Source organism: Cryptomeria japonica, chromosome 10 (genome assembly GCF_030272615.1).
Source record: "Cryptomeria japonica chromosome 10, Sugi_1.0, whole genome shotgun sequence".
NCBI classification, from domain to species: Eukaryota; Viridiplantae; Streptophyta; class Pinopsida; order Cupressales; family Cupressaceae; genus Cryptomeria; species Cryptomeria japonica.
Genome location: NC_081414.1, coordinates 756546146 through 756572203, shown reverse-complemented (window position 1 = coordinate 756572203; position 26058 = coordinate 756546146).

Genomic DNA, 26058 nt, shown 5'->3' with positions numbered 1-26058 from the left:
GCACATGCCTTCATTTCCTCCAAATATTATGTCATCAACATAAATTACAACAATTAAGGTTTTACTTGAGTTAGTTTTGAAATATAAATTGCTATTAGCAGATCCCTTATGAAAACCTTGATCAATCAAATACTTATCCAGCCTTCCATACCAAGCTCTAGGAGCTTGTTTCAACCCATAGAGATCCTTCTTCAATCTACAAACAATATTCGGATCATATTGATGGACTTGAAAAGCACTGAGAGGGGGGGGGGGGGGGGGGGGGGGGGTGAATCATTGACACCAAAAATAAAATTACTTCAAACACTAACCAGTAGATGAACTTAACAAAGATTTTGACACAATGCATGCAATCCAAAGTGATACAACAACATTCACCATAACACAAGTGTTTGTACGTGGAAAACCCAAATAGGTAAAAATCACGATGAGATGGAATTCACAAGTTAACTATCTGCAGTGATGGATAACTGAACGGTTAAGGTCTACAAAGTGCTCTACTAGGAACGAATCTTGTTAGAAATCCCAAAGCTTGATTAGAAGCTTATACCCTGTTAAAGGTAGTACCCTTTTAGGAGTAACCTTGCTGGAGGATTTAAGAAATCCAAATTAATGGATCACCCTGTTAGAGGATTTATACATTGAAGCTTGTTAGAGCTTACTCGGTTAGGGTATTTGATTCTGTTGTAATTGTTAGAAAACAATAGGTTTGGTTGATCTGTTCTGAGTAGCACAATACTTGCTTGATCAGATCCTTCTAAACATATTCAACACTGCTCTTCTGCATACTCTGCAACTTAACTCTTCTTCACACATAACATAACACTTTTTCTCATATCACAAATGATTCATTGTGATGTCAATATATAGACCTTCAAGTTTCATGTCGGCCTAAGGAAATCAAAACACAATTTCCTAGGTGTAGTGTATCTGGACAAGTGATCATAACTCATCACAAAAATTACCGCCAAAAATTTGTCGGTGGCATAGCTCATCATGATCTATGGTAACTCATCACGAAATCACAGAATACAGGTTGGAACAATCAATACTGGTTTGAGTTAACTGATAGACCATTATCCATGAATCTTCTGTCATGATCTCCGCTTGATCTCCATATTGCTCTTCACCATGATCTTCATTTTATCATAGCCACAAGTTGTCTCATATGCACATACTAGTTGACACAAAGTACCGATTAGAGATAACCACTAAGAATACTGGTTGACAGTGTAAACAATTAAAGTTACACCGGTAGTCAATATAATCATGTGTGTCTGTGAGTGTTTCATCAATGACAACATATAATGAATACATTACAATCATCATGATGTCAATAATCTCCCTCTTTGGCATTGATGGCAACACTTAGAAAATTTTACAGTAATACCGCTAAGTGTGCATACACAACAAATTTACACATTTACTTATGCTCCCCCTTAATGCATGCACCATACAAAATTTTTAAACATACATACATATTTCTACTCCCCCTTTGACAACAATGCCAAATTGAAAAAGCAAATATATATATTAGCATATACAATAATAACAAAAAAAAAACTTAAATCAATGTTCAGGCATAAGCAATTCTTATGAATATGATATTGAAACTCTTCTTCATCTGTGAAAAAGCATTTTCCCATGATTCCAGTATGTTCTCAGTATACTCAAATGTAGACATCAGCTGTGAATGAAATTCTTCCATTGAGTCTAGTGTGCAGGTTTCAAGAGTTGCAAGGATAGCTTCTACATTGGAGTAGGATCTTTGAAGTATGTCTACCTATGTTGTAAGAAGACTCTTAAGTTCCTTAAGAGATCAAAGTCTCTTTGCCTTCTCATTATCATAAATGTCCAATCTGTTATGCAAATCATCTACAAATTTGCTAAAGGAAAGTATAGAGTCCTGAAGTGGGACATATGCCTTGCATATCCTTTCTAGTTCTTGCTATGTTTCAGTTTGTCTTTTGGAAATGTCAGAATAAAAGAAAGTGACATTGGAGGTAGAATAAAGATACTTTCCTCCCATTTCAATAGCTTTACTCAACAAACTTTTATTGTGTGATAGAGCCATTTTACCACTATCAATATCCTTTGTCAAATTTTCTCCATACTTCTTGTGACTCTTTTCAGCATAGATGTGAGTAGCATCTTCTAGTGACTTGATTTGATCAGATGCATCTACAACTAACTAACCAAGTTTGCTAATGGGTGTAGAAAGATGTGCGGTAGATGTTTCCGGTAGTAAACCAAATAAAATTTCTATTCAGCTTCAACATTCTCCTCTTTCAATTTCTTCTTGTGCACTCTAGATTGAATAACATTAGCAATCTTCATCATTACTGATGGGCTCATATTGTCCACATCAATGGTTCTTGAAATACTCAAAGAATCATCATCATCCTCATCAATTTGCTTTTGCTTCATCGGTTTAGAGGATACGACTTTAATGATTTCTTTCTCAGTATTTTTCTCTATTTTCTTTTCAAGTGACTGTGTGACAACTTTCTCAGTAGGCTCTGTCTGAGTGACATGAATGACCGGTGGAGATTGGGGTTTCTCCAGTTGTTCTGTGACTAGTGGATTGTCCACTTTCAGTTGAGTTGTTGGTTGCTCAACTAATCTGACCCGTGGATCTTCAACATTTGGAGGCTCTATATCTGGTGCAGTAACATGTCCAGATATATCATCATCAATCACATGAATAGTGGTGTCATCCTCGACAGGATAGACCACGTCTGCTTGAACAATTTCTTCTTCATCCATTTCTGGTTTGTTAACAGTAACATCTTCTGCATTCTTAGAAGATAATACAATTTCTTCCATCCTTATGATATTGAAAGCTATGTGATGGGTCTCAGTTTCAACAATCGACCTCTTTCCACTAAGAAGTTTTAATCTTCTTGCTTTGAACATAAATTGTGTTGTGTACCTTTCCACTAAGGTGCTAATTGTATCTTTTGAAAGTTCAGGTATTTCATCAATAATCGCTTTCTCAATCTTTACAACTTCATCCCATTTACTCAAAATAATTGTGTACAAAGAATTTGAAATATCTTTCTCAATATCATGAGGCAATCTACTATAATGACACAATTGAGTGATTACTTGTTGTACAACTTCTTCTTTCTCTTCTGTAGTGAGGGAATCAAAATGCTCTTTAACATTTTCAAATCTGTTTCTCCCCAATGTCTTCATTGTCCTTTCAAAATGACTCTCAGGTTTGAACTTAGATATATCAATAGGTACAGTTTCCTTTGGCATTTCCTTAACCTTTTTTGGATGCTCTGCTGGTTGACTTTACTTTGTTTGGTTCTTCATTAGAATTAGTACCCTCAAATTTTGGTTGCAAAATTAATTTTCTTCCTCTCTTCTTTGTCTCCTTGTTAATATACACTTTAGGTTCCAGTTCCTTTTTGGTTTGGATGCTCCGGGTAACCCTAGTACTCTTTATTGCTGGAGATGCTTCATCAGACTTCTTATTCTTTCCTCTTACACTTTTAACAAGTGCAGTACTGGTTTGTGTAGGTGCATCTTGGACTTCCACAATGTCCAATCTTTCCTTCTTTTTGTCTTTAGGTGATGCTAATAGGGTATTATCATAACCAACCAGTAGATCATAGTTCACCTTGTAACTCATGTCTTTCATTTCTTCCTCTCTTGGCTCAATTGCTTGCATCAAGCAAAAGTTAGTGGTAACAGTGAAGATTATGTCTTTTTCAAAGTGCTTTACCACTTCTTCCGGTAGTCTCATTCTCATGCTCATTTTCTTTTGAAACTCATTAAAATACTTATTCATGGCAGCAAGGAAAGTATTCTTTATAGCCTTGATGTTGTTCTTAATTTGTGCCAAGACCGGTAGGTCCTTTGACCATTCAATGTCTGCAATTCTCTCTCTCGAATGCGTTAGGGTAAAAATAACAAAGTAAAAACTCGCTTTTATCCTTTTTACCTACTACATTAAATGCTCGCCCGTTAGGGTTGTAAACCCTAATTTTACCACTCAATAAGTAAAGTGGTTGATAGCATATCAAGAAAAAGATCAAAATTTCAAACTCAAAATTTTCTTACCACTCATTCATCTCAAGGGGTCCGGAGGTGGATTTACTATTTAAGTTCCCCTTAGCCATATGACAAGGCTTAGTTCACCGGTGTAGGGTTCTCTTCACTGGGTGAAGGAACAATTTTCTCTGTTGGTGAGTCATCATTCTTTTTCTTCCAAGTGCAGTTCATTTCCTCCTTGACTTCTTCAACACTTACTTTTTGTTTACCTTTGAGATGTTTTGCAGTATTGACCGGTTTGTTGTTTTTGGATCTACAAAATTTTGCTAAATGCCCTGGTTTTTTGCAGTGATAGCATGTCATTCTAGATGATCTCCAATCTCCTACATTTCCTCTTCCTATTCTTCTTCTACAATTCATAGCCACATGAAAAAATTTATTACAGATGGTGCAAACAATATTTGTTACCTTTTCCATCTCAAATGGACTAAACCGGTTGTTGTGGGGTCTTTGCCACTTCATGTTTACTCGGTTGTCAAAATTCCTCATCCAGTGGCCATTAGGTCTTGGATGCATATGTGGTACAGGATTATTAGCTCCATATCTACACTCAATAGATATATGTCCATACATTCCACAAGTGAAGCAATGACCTTCAAATTTCCTAGATATGAATCTAGCATTAAATCTTGTATTCCTAGTAGGTTTGTCTTTGCAAACATTAGCAGTATGACCAGACTTATGGCAAACAAAACAAACAGGTTTATAGACCTTCTTGCCGGTACACTTTTTGATCATAGAAGTAGATTTGTTCTTAGGAATATTACTCTTGGTACTAGAGGATTCACCTTTTTGAGATGTGTAAAAACCAAGTCTAGAGGTCTCACCTTTCGTTCTTTGAGATTGAATTTTCTCTTCTAGCAAGTTTGAACTAATTCACAAATTTGTCCAACTTCTCATTTGTTTCAATGAGCTATTTGGTAAGATCTTCATTATGCTTAGACAAGTTCTCTCTCAAAGATGATGCTAAATCAAGATCTAACTGCAGATTTTCCTTCTCTTCTCTTTCAAAATTCAAATGCTCACGCAAGGTAGCATTTTCATGCTTTATTTTGGAATGTCATGATCTCTCTCCTTGATAACATCCTCATCTGGTCTTCTGGCTTCCATTTCCTGACTCATACGGATAGTAAGACTTTCCAGTTCCCTTCTCAGGTTCAACTTCTCACCATTGAGTTTTTCAACCTCCTCAGCCAAAGCATCAATATTGGCTTCATCTGAAGAACTATTATCAGATATTTCTAATAGTTGTTCAGTAAGATCTCTCCTTTTGTTTTGGGAAGCTTTCAGTTTGACCCTTAGGGTTTCTATTTAATTTCTGCTAGCTTCATGCTCTCTAGCCATCTCAAGGTAGCTCAAAGACTTCCTTCTAAGAGATTAGGAATCACAGAAGTTAGGCTCTGATACCAACTGATGGACTTGAAAAGTACTGAGAGGGTGGGGGGGGGTGAATCAGTGACACCAAAAATAGAACTACTTCAAACATTAACCAGAAGATGAACTTAACAAAGCTTTTGAACACAATGCATGCAATCCAAAGTGATACAACAACATTCACAAAAAGTAAAACATTCACCATAACACAAGTGTTTGTACGTGGAAAACCCAAATAGGTAAAAACCATGGTGAGATGGAACTCGCAAGTTAACTATTTGCAGTAATAAAGAACTGATCGGTTAAGTTCTACAAAGTTCTCTGCTAGGAGCGAATCTTGTTAGAGATCCCAAAGCTTGATTAGAAGCTTATACCCTGTTAGGAGTAACCTCACTGGAGGATTTAATAAATCCAAGTTAATGGATCACCCTGTTAGAGGATTTATACATTGAAGCTTGTTAGAGCTTACCCGATTAGGGGATTTGATTCTGTTGTAATTGTTAGAAAACAACAGGTTTGCTTGATCTATTGTGAGTAGCACAATACTTTCTTGATTAGATCCTTCTAAACATATTCAACACTACTCTTCTGAATACTCTGCAACTTAACTCTTCTTCACACATAACATAACACTTTTTCTCATATCATAAATGATTCATTGCAATGTCAATATATAGACCTTCAAGTTTCATGTCGGCCTAAGGAAATCAAAACACCAATTTCCTAGCTGCAGTGTATCTGGACAAGTGATCATAACTCATCACAAAAATTACTGCCAAATTTTTTTTGGTTGCATAGCTCATCACGATCTATGGTAACTCATCATGAAATCACCGAATACCAGTTGGAACAATCAATACCGGTTTGAGTTAACTGATAGACCATTATCCATGAATCTTCTGTCATGATCTCTGCTTGATCTCCATCTTGTTCTTCATCATGATCTTCATTTTATCATAACCACAAGTTGTCTCATATGCACATACCGATTGACACAAAGTACCGGTTAGAGATAACCACTAAGAATACCGATTGACAGTGTAAACAATTAAAGTTACACCGGTAGTCAATATAATCATGTGTGTGTGCATGAGTGTTTCATCAATGACAACATCTAATGAATATATTACAATCATCATCATGCCAACACATATCTCAACTTAAATCCTTCTGGTTGTTCAGTGTAAACTTCTTTATCCATTCAAAAATGTTGACTTTACATCGATCTGATAAACCTTGAACTCCTTAAAGGCTACAAAAGTCAAAAACATCTTAATAGACTCAATCCAAGCAATAAGGGCATACATCTACTCAAAGTCAATTCCTTCAACCTGTGTAATCTTTGTAAACAAACCTCACTTTGTTTCTTACAACTTTTCCGTCCTCATCAAACTTGTTTCGGAATACCCATTTTGTTCCAATTACATTTTTTTTTGTTGGTCTATGAACTAGTTGCCATGTCTGATTTTTCTAAATCTGATCTAGCTCTTCTATCATTGGCATTTATGTTTATGATTGTAAAGGGTATATTAGTCAGTCCGGTTAGGTCATTTTTTGATATATAGGCAAAGTAATATCATGTGAGTGGTCTTGATCAAAAGAATGTAAATGTAATAATCTGCAGTCGGTCTTGGTTGATGGTTAAAAGGTTTAGGAAGCAATCTAAGTTACCAGTAGAGAAGATACAATGATAACCAGTACATACAGTGCTTAAACTAGAACTCATTCAACATAGCAGATGCATTTTTTGAGTTCAGGATTTTGTTTGTAGCTCCATTTTAATATCTGTAGTCAGTGAGACTCCTTTTTTGATGAGCAGTGTGCTCTAGGCAGTATGTCTTCCTACATGTGCAGGCCTCTCTTGTAACATTTATTCATTTGGCCAGTGGATAGATATTGTGGGTCACCAATCCCACCATGGTTTTTCCTGTTTGAAGTTTTCCACGTATTAATGTTTGTGTTATGGTGTTTGTTCCTATGGTTGCATCTCTATTACTTAGTGCTACTCTCTTTTATGAATACCGGTTACTGAAATACTTTGTTAATAAGGTTAAAAATTATCTCAGCGATAGAACACTGATTCACCCCCCCCCCCCTCTCAATATTCTTGGATTCCAACAATTGGTATCAGAGTGTGGTGCCTTGGAGTCAGTTTAACAGCTTGGGGAAGATCTTGAATCCGAAATCCAGGGAGATGAGCATAGAGAAAGAACTTGAAGTAGCACTTGAAGACTATGATGTTGAAAGGATGAAGAACTTGAAGTTACAAGATGAGTTAAACTCTGCAAAGGAACTCATTCTTACCCTACTAGAAATGTTGTCATCTGCTCAAGCCAAAAGGAAGGAACTTTTACAGAATCCGGATGATGAAGAGAAGAATGCCCTTAAGGAATTATGTCAAAAGCTAAGTTAGGAGAATGGTGTCATGAAGAATAAAATGCAAGCCCTAACTATGAGCATGTCCAAGGAGATTGAAGACTAGAAGAAGAATTAAGAAAATATTGCCAAATCTCTTAAATACAAATCTAAAGAATGCATTAGGTTGGCACATCAGAGTGATATGTTGAGAATTGGATTGGTGCAATCACAAAACAATGAGCAAGAGTTGGAAAGAATGATGACACTCCTAAGAGGAGATATGGATACTACAAATGAGTATAAAGACAAGTTTAAGGCCAACTCTACAAAGCTTGATGAATTATTGAAGGATCAAAGGTGCAAGGGAGACACTAGAGGTCTTGGATTTGAGCATGGAGAAAACTTCGGTACTGCAAATGATGATGCAACCGGTCAGAAGAACAATCAAAAGAATCCACCTGTCAACCAGAATCAGAAAACACCGGTAAGGAAACCCAATACACATAAATTCAATGGTAGATATTTTATTTGTAAAAAAAATTGTCATAGAGCAAGTTAATATAGAAATAGAGAAAATGAGAATAATAATTCAGTTCCCAGTCAATGTTCTAATTGTAAAGAGTATGGTCATAGGAAAAAATATTGTAGAATGAATGTGAAATGTCATGCATGTGGAAAGTTTGGACATATGGCTAATCAATGTAGGTCAAGGAATGATCAAGGATACAACATGGCAAGTCAGAAGAATAATGTCACTTTCTATGCATGCAACAAAATAGGACACATTGCTAAATACTATAAAAGCAAGAACAATCCGTTAGGAAATGATGAGAAATGAAAACAAAAGGTTGATGATATCCGGAAGGGGCATGAGAGGAAATGGGTTAGAAAATCTGAAGATCAATCGACAGAGGCAATTACACCGGTTACTCAACCGACAGAGTAGAATGTTCCTACATCGGCAGGAAACTCATCTAACAGCTAAGGCATTAGCCTTAGGGGAAGGCAAATTAATGGAAAACCTCGCTATACCTCCGGTAGTGGTTTGAAAGCGTGTTTCAATTTGGTGAAGTGAATTTGAAGGTTTATCAACACTGATAATGAATTTTGAATTCGTTATGATATGTTGGCATGCATTAATGTCAATGAAAAATTAGGGTTTTCGTATAATAAAAGGGAAATGTTACTTCATTTTTTATCACACAACATTCAGAGCAAAGAAGAGCGAGTTTAAGGTAATTCCAGGTGATCAAAAGCAATTTTAAGCGAATTCCAGTGCATTAAGAGTAGATTTTCAAGGACTTTCACCAGAAAAGGTCGTGAGGTATTTTCTCTATTTTCAAGATATCTTTTCATTGCAATGGCTTTAGGATCTTCTCTCGCTTCGATAGGTGTGGCTACCCCTATTGTTGTTGACATCAAGGGTTGTCTACGCCCGGTATTCAAAATATAGCCTTAGATTGCAAAAGGTGATGATATAGTCGATGCATTTTCTAGGGTTCCCAATGATGTTTTGTATGTTGAGGATGTTTGTGCCTATATTCACTGCACTCTGGAGGATTTGGGCTCATCTGAAATTAAAACTATGTACATGATCACTTTGCTAAAGAAGAGAAAGTCGATGAAACCAAAATTTTAAATTCTAAAGGATCATGGTTTCATAGACATTCTGGAGATGCTCGAGTTCATAGATGAAATAATCCACTATGTGTTGAGATGTGTCCACAATGAATATATGTGGCTAGACCGGCCATACAAAATAAACAAGGAGGCTATTCGTGTAATCACCAGTTTGCCCGAGACAGGTCAAACCCCTTGAAAGAAGAAGATATCAAATAATAAAGTGGAGAAGTTAACCAGTGGCACTTTTGATAACCGGTCAATGAGGATTAGCACAATCAAAGACAAGGATGTTCAATTTGCAAGCATGATCATTGGCTACAAGGTAACCCAATCAAATCGGTTGAACTCTATTTCTAGTTCTTGTATTTATTGTGCACATAAGATGGTTAAGAAAAATGAGAAATATGATCTCTGTCAGTGGATGTGTGATGAGTTAATTTTGAACTTAGGAAAGATTAAGGAGAAAATAAAGGAGTATTCTGGTATGGTAACCTTGTTGTTTCCTTGATGCTTTTCTTTTTTGAATGAAATATCAGGATCCGATAAGAGACAATGGGCATTTGATATACGGGTAGGCATAAAGGTTAAGGATGCCTTGAAGAATTTAGGACAGAATAGAGACTCCAATCGATGAGGTTATTTTAAAGATTTCTAGAAGGCGATGAAGCAAAGAGAAAGAGTGCCTAAACATATTGTTGATAAATAATCTACTGAGATATGACTTATGGTTAAGAAAGATGAAACTTTAATTGTAGCAATGCAACTAAGAAAAATATGGATAACAGAAATTGACTAAGAAGTTCATGCAGAAATCTTGGAACTATATGCCAAGATACCTATAGATTCCCTAGTTGATGAAGTTGAGAAAACTTTTGGGACAACAAAGCAAAAGAAAATTAAAGTTGAAATTGGGTTTAGCAAGAAGAATAGGGAAGGAAAAATAAAGAAGGTTGGATAGGCTGTGGATAAAATGTCCTTGGAGATCAAGAAAATCATTGTATTAGTATAAGGATCCTCTCTAGCAGCAGTTCAGGCTCCACCGACAACAACATTCGACAAGGGTGAATTGAAAAGGAAGAAACCGGAAACATTTATTGCCCCTGTTGCTTCTGGATTTGACACAAAAGAGGAGCCCTCCAAGATCCCTAAATCTTACATAAGGATTCAGAGGAAGAAGCCTAAGGAAGGGAAACAACTGAAAGAAAAGGTCACCCCTCTGGTAGCAACAAAGAAACCTATGAAGGATAGAAAACCGATAGAAAAGAGGAAACCGGTAAAAGGAACCACTCCCACTCCTAGCAAGATGAAATCATATATATATGTGGCTCTTGAATCCGGAAAAGGTATTAAGGTTATTCCTCCTCTCTCTATCGCTGAATTGGTTGATAAAGTAACCAAAGATGGAATTTTGAGTAATATCCAACATTACTATGTACATATGGATGATAAGGAACAAGAACAGATTGAGGAAGAAATCTTGCTATACTTAGATATATATAAGAAAGCTTAAGTTGATATTGAAAAACAAATTCTAGTAGACTTGTATAATAATCTAGATTCTAGGAGATTGTGGTAGAAGAAGATAAACATATAAAGATGTAGGAGTTATTAACAGTTTGTGGTGCTATCATTGATGATGAGATGTAGCAGTGTCTAGACTTTGTAACAGAACAATTTTCCAGAGTAGACACTAGCATGTGAATCTTATGGTTGGTAGAGTGAATGAAATTGTTAAGGATACCCACGAGGCATGGGTGAAATTCTTTATTGACAACCCTAAATTATTTACATTACCGAAAGTCCCTCCAAACTCTGACATTCCTGACATCCTGGTAGATGATAAGGGGAAAGGTATATTGGGTATGGATTCACCTGTTTTGGAACAAAAACTAACAGAGGATATTCCTCCAGTAGTATCACCTGTATATAGTATATAAAAACTGACAAATAACATTGAAGATATACATGATATTGAGATAGACAGATACATACAATAAACAGAGGATTTAGAGGTCATTGATGTTGAGATAGACAATAAACAAGATGATGATATTGAACCTCCGACAACAAGTATACATACAAAAGAGGTTAAGGTTGAGTAGATTACTGCACCCAGTGGCGAAGACACATGTGCTAGTTAGTAGGTTGGAGATACCAGTAATTCATTGTCGGTACTTGACACTCCAAGTCAAGAAGATTTTGGGAAGAAGAGCATTGAGCAGTTGAGTAGCTCGGAATTGATGATGGTAGCTGCGAAGAAACTTTTGAAACAAGAATCTCAAGAGAAGCAGGTTATAGTGCAAGATATACCGGTTTTGTTGCAATTAGTTCCAAGATACACTAGTACAATAGCTAGCCCCTCTGGTAAGCTTAAGGGTTTGACTTAACACATTGCAAAAGAGTTTCAAAATCTTCAACAAATGTCAAACCAAAAGTTAGTTGAGTGATACAATATAGCTAGGAAGGTCATCTGTGACAATATGATCACATTAGACAAGGCCAAGGTGACATAAGAACTAACAAGATTGATGAGGCTCTTAATCAGCGCAATTGTATATATAGGTCTTGTACCAACACCAAAAAACTAACAACTGACCTAGAAGTAAAAATAAAAGCGGCAAGGGCCTGGTTGGAACATCTTGCTAACAATTTTGATGGTACCCAATCATTGACCGACGGGTACCCAATCATTGACCGACGCTATTCATGGTCAAATTTTGATTACAGAATCAAAGATATCGGCCTTGGAGAATGATATGGACATATTAATCCAACAAGCAAGGGAATTGAGAGGGTTAGTAAGTCCCCGGTTGAACACTTTGTTACTTCATAAGTGGGAAAGTATAGAATTAATGAATAAACCCACACCGACAGACCTAACAGAAGAAGAAGTACATTCATACATTCTTAATGGGTTTGTATCAATTTTGGCGATATTGAAAACTAGTTGGGATACTTACTTAGGAATTTTGAAGAGTGCTTACTTGAATACATTCAAATACATCTAGATCCGTTAAACACATTTTGACTTCATTCTTTCATTCATCTCGACCTTTGTCATTGATGTCAAAAGGGGAGAGGTTTATGTGAAAAATGCTAAGGGATATAAGAAGTAATGTATGGCTCAGGGGGAGCAAGATCAATTTTAGTAATCAGTTTTGGGAGCAACTGCAATCACACTTCATTGATCCATTTTTCACATGAGTGTTGCCATCAATGCCAAAGGGGGATATTGTTGGCAAGTGACACTCGTCCGGGTTAATGGTGTTGTCATTGATGGAAAAACACATCACTTTGGGTTGGACACTTAACCGGTACTCATCGGTATTCATGGTTTGACAACCAGCATTCAAGGTAACCGACAGTCGGGGTAACTGATAGTCGGGGAAACCAACAAATAAGGAACTGGTATTTAAGGCTAATATAGAAGATTGATCCAACAAGCGTAGCATGGAGGTAGCAACCGTCACATAAATTAATGTTTGTATTTTGTCTAGGCCGACATGTAATCACTTTGTAAATATGATTGTAAGATGACATAAGACATTTATGTTTATGATTGTAAAGGGTATATTAGGCAGTCCAGTTACATCATTTCTTGATATATAGGTGATGTAATTTTGTGTGAGTGATCTTGATCGAAATAATGTGAATGTTATAATCTATAGTTGGTCTTGGTTGATGGTTAAAAGGTTTGGGAAGCGATCCAAGTTACTAGTAGAGAAGATACAGTGATAATCGGTACAGACAATGCTTAAATCGAAACTCATTCAACATAGTAGATGCATTTTTTGAGTTCAATATTTTGTTTGTAGCTCCATTTTGGTATCTGTAGTCAGTGAGGCTCCTTTTGTCATGAGGAGTGTGCTTTAGGTAGTACGTATTTCTACATGTGCAGGCCCGTCTTTTAATATTTATTCATTTGCCCAGTGGATAGATATTGTGGGTCACCAATCCCATTGCGGTTTTTCCTCTTTGAGGTTTTCCACATATAAATCTTTGTGCTATGGTGTTTGTTCCTATGGTTTCATCTCTATTACTAACTGTTACTTTCTTTTACGCATACCAGTTACTAAAATGCTTTGTTAAAAAGGTTAAAAATTATCTCATCGATAGAACACTGATTCACCCTCCCTCTTAGTGTTCTTGGATTCCAACATTATCTCTAATAATTTGATCCACTGAATGATTCTTCTGTACATTTTTTAGGGTTTTAGATGTAGATACTAGAGGATCCTGAGTTTCTTTCTCTTCTTCTCTGGTTTTCTCTTCCCTTTTTCTATCAACAAACTCATCACATTCGTATACTCCCAATTTGTCAATGTCTTTAGAAATGTCTTCATCAACCTTCGCATTTGCATTTTCAACAATCTTGTTTAGTCTATTGTTATAACACTGATATATCTTGTTCCATGTAGAATATCCTAGGAATATGCCTTCATCTACTCTACTATCAAATTTTTCAAGATTATCCTCATCTCTCCAGATATAACACTTTCTTCCAAATACCTTGAAATATTTCACTGTCAGAGTTATTCCATGCCATAGTTCATATGATGACTCCCCATATCTTTTATGGCATAGAATTCTTTTGAGAGTGTAGACTACTATGTGGATTGCTTCTCTCCAATAAAATTTTGGTAGTTCTTCTCCTATGATCAATGTTCTAGCTACCTCTTGTATAGTTTGATTCATCATTTCCACTACACCGTTCTGTAGTGGTGTCCTAGGGGAAAACAAATGCCTTCTCATACCATGTTTCTCACAAAAATTGTTAAACTTACCATAAATAAATTCTCCTCCTCTATGAGACCTCAAACACTTAATCTTTCTATCAACTTCATTTTCAACTCTTCCCTTGAATATCTTGAATTTTTCTAATGCTTCTGACTTCTCTCTTAAAAAGGCAATCCATGAAATTCTAGAATAATCATCAATTAATAACATGAAATACCTCTCACCTTGTATACTCCTTGTTTAGTTAGGAACACATAAGTCTATGTGCACTAAATCCAACAATCCAGTGCATGAGTGTTCCTTCCCTTTGAATGTTCCTTTTGTCTACTTTCCTACATGACATTATTTGCATTTATTGTTATCCGGTTTGATCAGCCTTTATAAATCTCTCACTGCACTTGATGAACTGATCTTTACCAAATTATCAGAGCTAATATGACACATCCTTTGATGCCAAAGTCAACCATCATTGAACTTAGATTACAAACAGTTTCTTGTAGCTCCTTCTAGCAAATACATGTTTCCACCAATATTTTTCCTTGCTGCAATAATAATTTTGAATCCTTTTTGAATCTCACAACCACCATCCTGAAAAATAACATTGTAACCATTTTCGAACATTTTTCCAATACTCAAGGGATTACGATGCAAACCTTCACATAGTAAACATTTGTCAATATAATGTTTTTCGTCAAAAGTAATAGAGCCAATTCCCACAATTTGTGCTATCTGATTATCTTCGAACCTAACATAACCTCCATCGTGTACTTTTCAAGCTTTACAAACTTACTTTTGTCACTAGTCATATGATTTGAGCATCCACTATCAATCAACCATTCTTTTCTATCTCTTCTAGCATGTAAAGTAGTAGCAACAACCTTAACAGTTTCAGAGGATAGTATGTTAGAGATATTAGTTTTAGGTTCATCCTTGGCTATGAAAAAAAATAGTCACCTTTGTCATAGTCGAATTCATCATCTAAAATACTAGCATCATCTTTAACATAATAGGTTCTCTTATTTTACCTTATCTAAACTTTGGTCTTGATCCTATTTCTAGACATCTAGTATCTATATGACCAATCATTCGACATCTAAAGCATTTAAGAGGTAACATACCTTTGTATTTGTCAGTTCATTTCTTCAGTTTCATTATAAATTTCTCTTCAATCTTATCTTAGCATTCATATTTTGGATATTCTTCAAAGGCTTTAAAGGTAGTCTCAAATTTATCTTTGTCTTTTCTAAACTTCCTTATCTCAAATGTAGAGAAAGTGTCATATAGTTGTTCCCTAGTAAACTTATTTGAATCATAAGTTTCTTTAATAGAAGAGATCTTGCCATTGTAGCTTTCTGGTAGAGACATTAGAATATTTTCAATTATGTCTTCATCTATCAAGGTGCCACCAAGTTCTTTAATTTCATTTACTGCATTGTCAACCTTCTAAAAATAGTTTGTTATGCCATCTCCTTCTTCCATTTTCAGGTTATCATATCTGCACTTAGTTGTTAGCTTCTTTGATAATTTAACTCTTTCATTTCCTTCATAGACATCCCTTAACTTTTCCTAATTTTCATAAGTAGTATTTCATAAAATAACCTTTGTTAATTTTTATAATATTTGATAACGCACTAAAGATAGCATACCTTGCCTTTTCATTTTCTTGATAGGCTTGAATCTCATCCAAAGTGGTAAGACCATTTGTCGGTTGTACATACATAGTTTCCACTTCTTTCCAAGTGTTGTAACCCAAGAAGATCAGGTTACCTCTCATCTTCACTTTCCAGAAGCTCTAGTCGGATCTTTCAAAGATGAGAATAGTCAGTTTATGTGTCATCAGATTAGGATCTACTTCAAGTGGTTAAGGTCTTTTCCAAGGAACCAAATCTTTGATACCAATTGTTAAATATCCAGACAACTAAGATGGGGGGCTAAATCAATAGATAGTTCAATTTTTTCTTCAATTCTTTCACAAATCTAGAATAACCAATAAAATTAAGTAAAGAAAATATAACACGAAAGAACATACACAAAACAAATCCCAAAATGAACAATAGATATGACGTGAAAAATCGAAGAAGGAAAAACCATAGAGAATGCTAGTTTTCAATATATAACACCAGTTAAGGCAATTTTTACAAAAGGTGGCTCACAACCAAAATGCTCACTACAAGAGGGCTCACTACCCAGAAGAAGGCTCACTATCGAAGGAAGAAAGAAAAAGAGAATCCACCACTGTGAGACAATCTGCAATACCGGAACTGCTTATGGTGCCTCTTAGAAACAACACACTTCACATATCAACATCAATCAGATTTTTCCTTCTCAGTCTCACACATCTTCCATGTATTCATACATTCAGATTATTCTCTTATTTATACAGTCTCTAAACAGCATAATCTTCTAAGTCAGCCAAATAAAGATTTGAAAGACGTCAACACTAAATATTCTAGTGGTGGAAAGGAATGATAAGTATACCATACCACAACACACTTCATTAGATAGATCAAAGTGTTACATCCATCATGAATACCAAACCCAAATCATGACTCATATGCTACACAAATTTTGTTACTCATTCTTCAATTTTGGATCGAACTGGAGCCAGAATAGCACTACCCAACTTAGAAAAAATAAGAATGGAACCAAGATACTCATGAATACAGTCAACCAATACCATATTATCAGATAAATAGAAAAATTTAGATCACCATTAACATGAACAAACAAAATATCAACTGTAACACATCTTTTGAAGCACCAACCATTTTGAAAACACATCTTCCCAAAACAATATGTTGACATCAATGACAACCATTAATAACAACAACCAACATCACATTTGTAATAGTGCATACATCATAAAATATGAATCCATCATAATTCTATCACAAAGCACCACATAAGGGTCATTGTACATCCATCATATCATAGAACATTGGGTAGAAGGTACATATGCATATAGAAGATTGAACACATTATAGAATAGCCACCAAAAATGAATAGCATATATATCTCAAAATTGTATTAGAGTACAATATTAAAATGCCTATTAAAAGGAGATCTTACAAGCTCATTCAAAAATATTTAAAAGTGTCTATAACATCAATATGTGTTACCATCAGCCTCTAAACTAGCAAACCTATCCTACCTAGCTCCTATGAAAGGACCAACCTCACCCTATCCTTTACATGCCTAATAGGCAAGTTTGATCAAAGTTATAGTATTTAGGGTTTTATTTTATCATTTTCACTCATGGAATTGACAAAACAATATGAGACAACTACCAACTCTATTGAGATTAGAAAGATGAGAAAAAAATATCATAAGAAAATCCAATCTCTCAAAAGAAGAAAGGGAGAACATGCATAAGTAGTAGAAGAAATTGGAAGGAAGAAAGTCGACTACACTTTTTTTAATCTGGAGATGAGATCCAAGTTGACCTTGTTATTTAGTCCACCTTTATAGGATTATCAGCACAAAACACCACTTGAACCTCAATAGAAACCTAGACAAGAGCTAGAGATAGGCACAAACCTACACAATACTGAGTGGCCTCCACATCTCTATAGTGAGAGACACGTTTATAGGATCATAAAAACCAAGACCTTGGCATAACTAGCAATACTTGCCAAAAATAAGAGTTCAAATAAGGAATAAACCTTTAACATCAAAAGGCTCTATATCTCTCAAAGCGGTCCCTACCTCAATAGGAGACGCCAATCAGAGCTCTTGAAATGAAACAATCTCCAACTCAATAGGAGACTCAGTAGATACCCACCAAAAAAATGAGCTGGGGGAAATGGAGCAAGGGAGGTTGAGAAGATCTCCAATATTCACTTTGCAAAAGGAAGCCCCTTGTAGAGTAATGGCTATGTTCCAAGGGGGAATGGCTGTGGAAATACTAAGTGGGAAGGGTCATAAAGACACTTGGGGAAGGCTTGCTAGAAAAGATGACATCAAGGTTTTCAATTTCTTACTCATCTTGATAAAAAGAACTCTAATCACCATCAAGATGTTGTGGAGTGGAAAGAAATTTATGACTAAGTAACTCATCATAATAGGATTGTGACATGACATTTAATCGATGAGTTATATAGGGGTAAGATGGATGATGTAATAAATATTAAAAATTTGGATGAACAATAGGCTTAGACAAGGGTTTGTATTAAGCTCATATTAGGAGGGGTACTAAATCTTAAGGAAATAGAAAGAAAATGGAGGTGATGAAATGACTTGGTTATTTTACAATATGGGGGACAATAATTATCTTAATGAAATTTTAATCTTGGAAGGATAATGACTACTTGGGAAATGAATATTTAGCTTATTGGATTTTAGATGGGAGAAGATCTACCCAAGCATAGAGAAATATTTCTAAAAGGTTGACTAATTGAGAAAGGAACAAATCCACAAAAGCATTGAACAATTCTATCAAATGATTGAGTTATTATTACTAAGAAAATTCACTATATAGATTAGTAAATTTGTTGAAGGAAAAGTGACTATTAAAATATATGATGAATCTACTCAAGGATGGACTTACTAAGATGGAAAAATATACTATAATGAAAAGTGAATCTAATAGAAAAAGAGCAAATGTGTTGAAGCACAAGGTGATTATACCTGTAGACACCCAAAATTGTCATGTCTAATTAAATAAATATTTTATTTATTTAATTATCTAAGCCTAATTCTTCTATTAATTAAATAAATTTTTATTTATTTAATTAATTCATTTATCCTCTTCTAGCCTTATTTCTCATTTAAATAAATACATTTATTTATTTAAATTATCCCTTTCCTAAATTAAATAAATATTTTATTTATTTAATTATCCCACTTCTTCTATTAATTAAATAAATCTTTATTTATTTAATTAATTCATTATCTTTTTCTACACATGACACATGTCATTCATCTCTTAATTCATACACTACCTACCCCTTTCATTATTTTGGTATTTCTTATACCTACCCTCTAATCCTAGCCGACCTCTCTTTTTACACCTCTCAATCTTAACCCTCCATTTCTTATTGTGTCTTCTATTTAAGGAGATGCTTTCTTCATTGTCAAACCCTAATGACATATCCTAATGCCTAATGACATACCCTAATGACAAACCCCAATGACTGATTTTGGAGTACTTGGCTACACTACAATTCCACTTGCAACCACATTCCGTTCTTTGTTGAGCTCTTGTGCATATAAAAATCCAAGAGCAAGTATATCAAGCAAGATCAATGGAGATAGGAAGAATGGAGATCAAAACCCTATTGGACATGTGATGGTATAATCTTTGTGATTTTGAGTTATTTGCATTGTCTTAGGTTATCTTCATATGTTATGGTGGATCTTTGTTCATTGTTAGGCTAGGGTTTAGTGGTTGGATTCATTTAGCCTTTCAATATTGTTGTTTATTGTTATCCATTTTCACCATAAACATTTTGGCACGCCCGATGGGACATGGCTTTTTCTTAGATCTATGTTTTTTTGTAGATTTTTCTAACCCTATATTGCTATTTTGTAAAACAATTTGGAGAATAACCTTGTGCAGCTAGGGTTTTGGACACAAAATCAAGATCTTGGAGAGATTCGATCATATCTCATAAACGGCTTGGAAATTTTGCACCAAATTTTTTTCACAAGTTGAAGAAAGTATCAGGAGATCTCAATCCAAAATTCAGAATTTTTGGAGCAAATTTTCAATTTTTAGGAATTTTTTATGATTTTTCATAAAAAATTTATTTTGAGAGCAAATGAGAGAATTTTTCGGATTTTCTTACATTTTTGGAAATCTCTCATAATTATACACAGGATCTGTTCTTTGTGAATTTAATTTTGATGCGAAATATTTCCCTAAAAATCAGATCTTTAAAAATTAGGGTTTTTATTTATTTTGATCAGCTCTCACAAACGGCTTCGAATTTTTCCACAAAATGTTTTTTTCAGGTTGGGAACAGTATCAGAAAGATTCAATAAAAATTTCAGATTTTTTGGATCGATTTTGCATTTTATATGAATTTTTTATGATTTTTCATAAAAAATTAATTTTGAGAGCAAATCAGCGAATTTTTTGGATTTTCTTACATTTTTGGAAATCTCTCATAATTATACACAGGATCTATTCTTTGTAATTTTAAATTTCATGCAAAATCATTCTTCCAAAATTAGATCTTTGAAAATTAGGGTTTTGCATTATTTTACTCATATCTCACAAACTGCTTGGATTTGTTGCAGGAAATGTTTTGTGCAGGTTTGGAAGACCATAAAGACTCTCCAGTAAAAATTTCAGATTTTTTGGATCGATTTTGCATTTTATATGAATTTTTTATGATTTTTCATAAAAAATTAATTTTTGGAGCAAATTAGCAAATTTTTTGGATTTTCTTACATTTCTGGAAATATCTTGAAATTTTACAGGTGGTCTTTTTTTATGATGAATCAGGTCTTTGAATTGGTCAACAAAACGCATTGTTGAAGGCCCCTATTTCACAAAGTCTTTTGGATCTAAAATTTACCTAACTTGTGTGCTTGCAGGAAGGGGTGATCATTTGAAACAATCCAAACTACTAATAAATCTTTGTTGCAAGTCCTTGGCAAGGGTTTTTGGATTTTTATTGTGTGCCTTGTTTTCATAGACTAGCAAACACTTCAATTGGTGCACTAAAATTGAATCATTGTCTTTTGTGTCTTGAGCAATAGGCTCTTTTTGTTTAATCTTTAGAGGGCCTGTCTTCCCGTGTGGTCATTAGGACTACTAGTGAGAAGAGAACGACCCAAGTGGTAGCGAGGAAAACCCACCTCATCCAAACCACTATAATCAAATGTATTCATGGTGAAAACTATGAATAACGTGTGCTGATTAGTTCATACCGACACTATGTCTCCCCATAAACCCGTTTGATCAAATTTATTTGATCATTTGTAGGGCATAACCCCTACCGGTTGGGAGCCTTCTGTATTTACAGATCTGAAAGTGCCGCATGTATGGCCACACGAGCGGATGCCCTTACTAGCACCTTTTTGTTTTAGAAGCCCAAATCCTTCTAGTTGTTGGGGCAGGAGGTCGGACCTCTGGTAGCGGCCCACACACATACGGTTCTTAGTAGAGATACAAAGTTCGCCATGGGGAGTTTTCATGGGGACTGATGCTTGGCTGACCCGAGAAGTGAGTGCCGAGGGTGGAGCCAGTGAGGTCAAGCATCTAAGTATCCGCTCTGAATAGCGTAGCCTCGGGGGTAAAACCTTATGTGGGATCAACAACTATTGTCTTGGCCAGCCCTAAGATTTGTGCTTGTCTTATGCTAAACACTCAAACAATCAAGACCAAACAACAAAACATTGTGTCTTTTGTGTCTTCAAGTGTATGCAAAATAATTTTACATCAAACAACACGCTTTTCTTGGAGTCATTGTCAGTCTAAACACTTGCAAACATTGAGTCCTCATCAACATTGTGTCCTCTTGTCACGAAAAATAGTCAAACATTCAGATTTGGTCACAACCAAAAACTTCACAAATTGGAAAAATTTCACAGTCCAACAAACAAAAGAAATCAGTTTCGGCATACTTGAGCTTCCTAGGTTGTCTCTTCAGATTTCATCTAGCATTCAGCCTGTTCTAAGGTCTCACATAGTCCATCATTGCTTCACATCTCATTTTACATTCATACTTGTCTAAACTTGAGTCAAAAGGTCACTTGCTTGTCCTCATCATACTTTGTCAACACACTACATACTACTACACTTTGCTAAGTGGTCCCTCATCAAGGTTTTTTACCTTTGGGTCTCATTTGGTCTTACTTAGAGTCAAGGTCAGCTTACCTCATCAAGAGAAACTATCCTCTCTTTGGAAGTCACACCTACTCTACTATTTACATACTTGGTCTTACACTTTGGACATTGCAAGTACACCTAAGATTCATTTACACTCCATACAACTCTTGGTCTTCCATACTCTTTTCATTCTTCGTCTAGTCTCTCACATATTGGTCAAACACCTAGTTCATGGTTGAAACCCGCCTTCAAAAATCTAGGAGAATAGCTAAAGAAGCTCAAGAATCCGCAAACATGAGTTCTTATGAGTATGACAATGATCTATTCTACAATCCTGAGCACACTACATTACCAGACATGAATGTTTATAGAAACAATCCAAATGTGGAAAGCGCAAACGCTATAAACAACAATACTACACACAATGACAATGTTGACAACTCTTCAATACTATCAGCAGACATACAAGAATCCATAATGGATCCTCAATTCAATAGATTGGTTGAAGAGATAATGAGGAGAGATCGTCAATACTTTTTAAACATGATGGCACAAAGTGGAGTTAAAATACCACATGATTTTGACTTATCTCAACTTATGGAAAGTCGACCCTCACAACAAACTCAATCCAACATGGATCAAAGGAGACCAAATAGTGGAGGAAATAGAGGACCGAATATGATGCCTGAGTCACCATCAGTTTTGCTTCAAAAACCAGCAATCCCACATACACAAGCTCAAACATATGATACTTACATTCAAAGACCATCATGGAGGCCTTATGCTCAAACACATGCTCAAGGTATGGATCAATCAAGACAAGTGGATACTCAAGGACATCCTCAAAATTTTGACACAAGGAGACCTCATGTCAAAATTGGGGGCAACACAATGGAAAATGAAAGGCCTATTGAATATGGTTTATATACACAAAACAGATATGGGGTCCCTCAACAAGAAGTTATGCCAAGTGCTCCATATATGCCACATCAATATAGACCTCCATATGGACATGTCTACGATCAGTATCATCCATACATGCAACAAGTTCCTCCTCAAATGGGTGTTACAAACATGGGGTATGCTACAAGAAATCAATCTCCTCCCAAAAATAATTTGGAGCAACAAATTAGAGATCTACAAAAGAAAGTGGAGGACATGAGTACATCCAAACCTACATACACTATGAGAGATATATGCCCTTATCCCTTCGATAAGAGCATTCCAATGCCTCCATTTCCTCCACACTTTGTAACACCAAAGTTTGACAAATATAGAGGGAGAGGAGACCCCAAGGCACACATAAGACAATTCTTCACAGCTTGCATTGAGGTAGCGGCAGAAGAAACATACTTGATGAGGTTGTTCCCACAGAGCTTAGGTGACCAAGCTATGGAATGGTTTTCTCAATTACCTCCCGGTATTAAGTCATGGGGCGACTTAGCAGAGGCATTCATTCAGCATTTTTCTTACAACATTGAAACAGATGTCTCAGTTACTACCTTGTGCAATACGAAACAAAAGGAAGGAGAATCTTTCGCAACATTTTTACAAAGATGGAGAAACTTAGCTAGCAGATGCTCTTGCAAAATCCCGCAAAAACAAATGGTGGAGATGTTCACACAAAACGTTAACAAGGCTATTGGCTATGATCTCAGGAAAGCTTGTTTGTCTACATTCAAGGATGTCATTGAAAAGGGCCTAGCAACAGAAAGAGTCTTAATTGAACAAGGAGTTATCAAACTATTCAAAGAAAACAAAGAGGACTTCAAAGGAAAGGACAAACCAAAATTTTGGAACAAGAACAAGAACACAGTTAATGATGGTGTTGTTGATGCCAACACAGTGAGACCAAAGTTCGTCTTTTCTAGATCAAATTCTACCAACAATCAAGTGAACAATCAAACAACTTCAAAACCACGAAGGAAGTACACTCCATTGGGAGAACCACTTGAATCAGTATTCAAAAAGCTTGTAGCAAACAAAGTGATCACGGTCCCAGATTTTCCTCCATATGAACCAAAGGTAAAACCGAATTGGTGGAATGATGATGAGTATTGCAAATTTCATAAGAGTAAGGGTCACAAGACAGGTAATTGCCATCGATTGAAAAACATTGTACAAGATCTCATTGACAGAGGAGATATAGAGATTGAGGGACATTCATCTAACCAAGAGCATGAGGTGTTTAAGGAACCATTCCCAAAACATGACAAAGGAAAAGGCAAAGTCACAGATGATCAAGCCAATTACACCAGAGCACCTTACAATTATGATTCTACCATCAATCACATCTCAATGGACAATCATATCTCTACCATTACTATCAAAAATAAAAATCCTGAGAATCCTCCTCAGAGACCCAAAATTGTCCTAAAAGGTGTGGGATCTTCGCCCGAAGCTACCTCCGAATGTCATGTTACAACCCGTCGAGGTAAGATTACATTGCCAGGTGCCTCCACTAAGAATACCAATCCTTTATCTACCAAGCTTGAGTACGATCTTGTAGAACAGTTAGGGAAGACACCCGCACTCATCTCCATTCTTGAGCTCTTACGCATATCCCCCGCTCATAAAGCCATCCTTGACAAAATCTTGAGAGACACTGCTGTCCCTACTGATCTAAACGTGGACCAGTTTCAAGCCATGGTGGGATACCTATCCGTTCCACACTCCCTCACATTCACAGAAGCCGATGACGCCTCCATAAGTCAGCCTCATAATGCACCTTTACACGTTGAAGCCTTCATACATAAACACCAAATAAAGCGAGTCCTGATAGATGGAGGAGCAGGTCTTAACATTTGTACCTTGAGTACCATAAGACAATTGGGATATTCTGACAAAGCTGTGAATTCTACAAACCAAATCACCATTAAGGCCTATGATGATGAAGAGCGTTCGTCCAAGGGCACGGTCACCTTACCATTAAGAATAGGGCCAGTCACAAAGGATGTGGTTTGTCAAGTCCTAGACCTGGATCTCACATACAACATATTGCTAGGACGTCCATGGATTCATGAAATGAGAGCAATACCATCTACATATCATCGATGTATCAAGTTCCCACACAATGGAGCTGAAGTGACTGTCAAAGCGGATCCAAATCCATTCATATATTGCAACAATCTACAACCTAGATCAGAAATAACAATCCCAGTCAATCGCGAAGCTATTCCTTCATCGGCATATGTGGATCCTGAATCCTTAAAAGCTTCTACATCAAAACAGGCAGAGATAAAAGAAGACAAGTTCAAGATTAAAGACATGGGATGTGGTGAGTATATCTTTCATGTTGATCAACTCCCACAGTCTCCTAAGACATTCAATCGACAAGAACAATCTACAAGCAATATGCAAGACCAAGGAATTGTGTGTGAACCACCTAGTGTTGTGGCTACTAAGTCCGAATGCAAATCTGCTCCAGCGGTGCAAGCAGCTCTTGATATCAATAGTCCTAAGAGTGGTTCCAGTGAAGAATCTATTGAGCATATCGCCAACCCTCTTGAGAACTCACATAGCCTTACCATTTCATCCACTCATTCCATTTCCACTCCACTTCCAAACTTGGATCAACAAGAATTACAAAAGCCCTTACTCATTGGGGATAAAAAATCAAGCTTTGAAAAGAAAAATCTAAAATTCAAAAATAAAGAAAAGTCCTTTAGTCCAAATCAAAATCAAAAGCTATTGGACTCTGCAAAAATCAAATTCAAGGATAAAAATCCTATGAAGCAAAAAGAACAAGAGTTGATCTCCCCTAATAACTGGGGGCAAAAGTTCTAAAATTTCAAGTCAAAAAGCATACTTGTTGATCCTAAGTCTCCATCATGCTATCCTACTTTCACTTCTTTTCACAGTCATAAGCCTTCATAACTCATCCACTTGTTCCACACATCTATCCCCTTTTGGTGATACATCATGGACCTTTAATGGAGCTTCCTCAAAGGAATTTGCTATCAGTGATGCCCAAACTTCTTTAGGTGACACGCATATGGGCCTGTGTAGTCCACACACTAGTAATTCTATCTCAGTTCCTTTATCAAGGAAGACAGTCACTCAAGCTACACATCATTCAGTCAAGGAACAATGCAGCTACAATCACAAAGTCAAGCCTCGTGCATTTG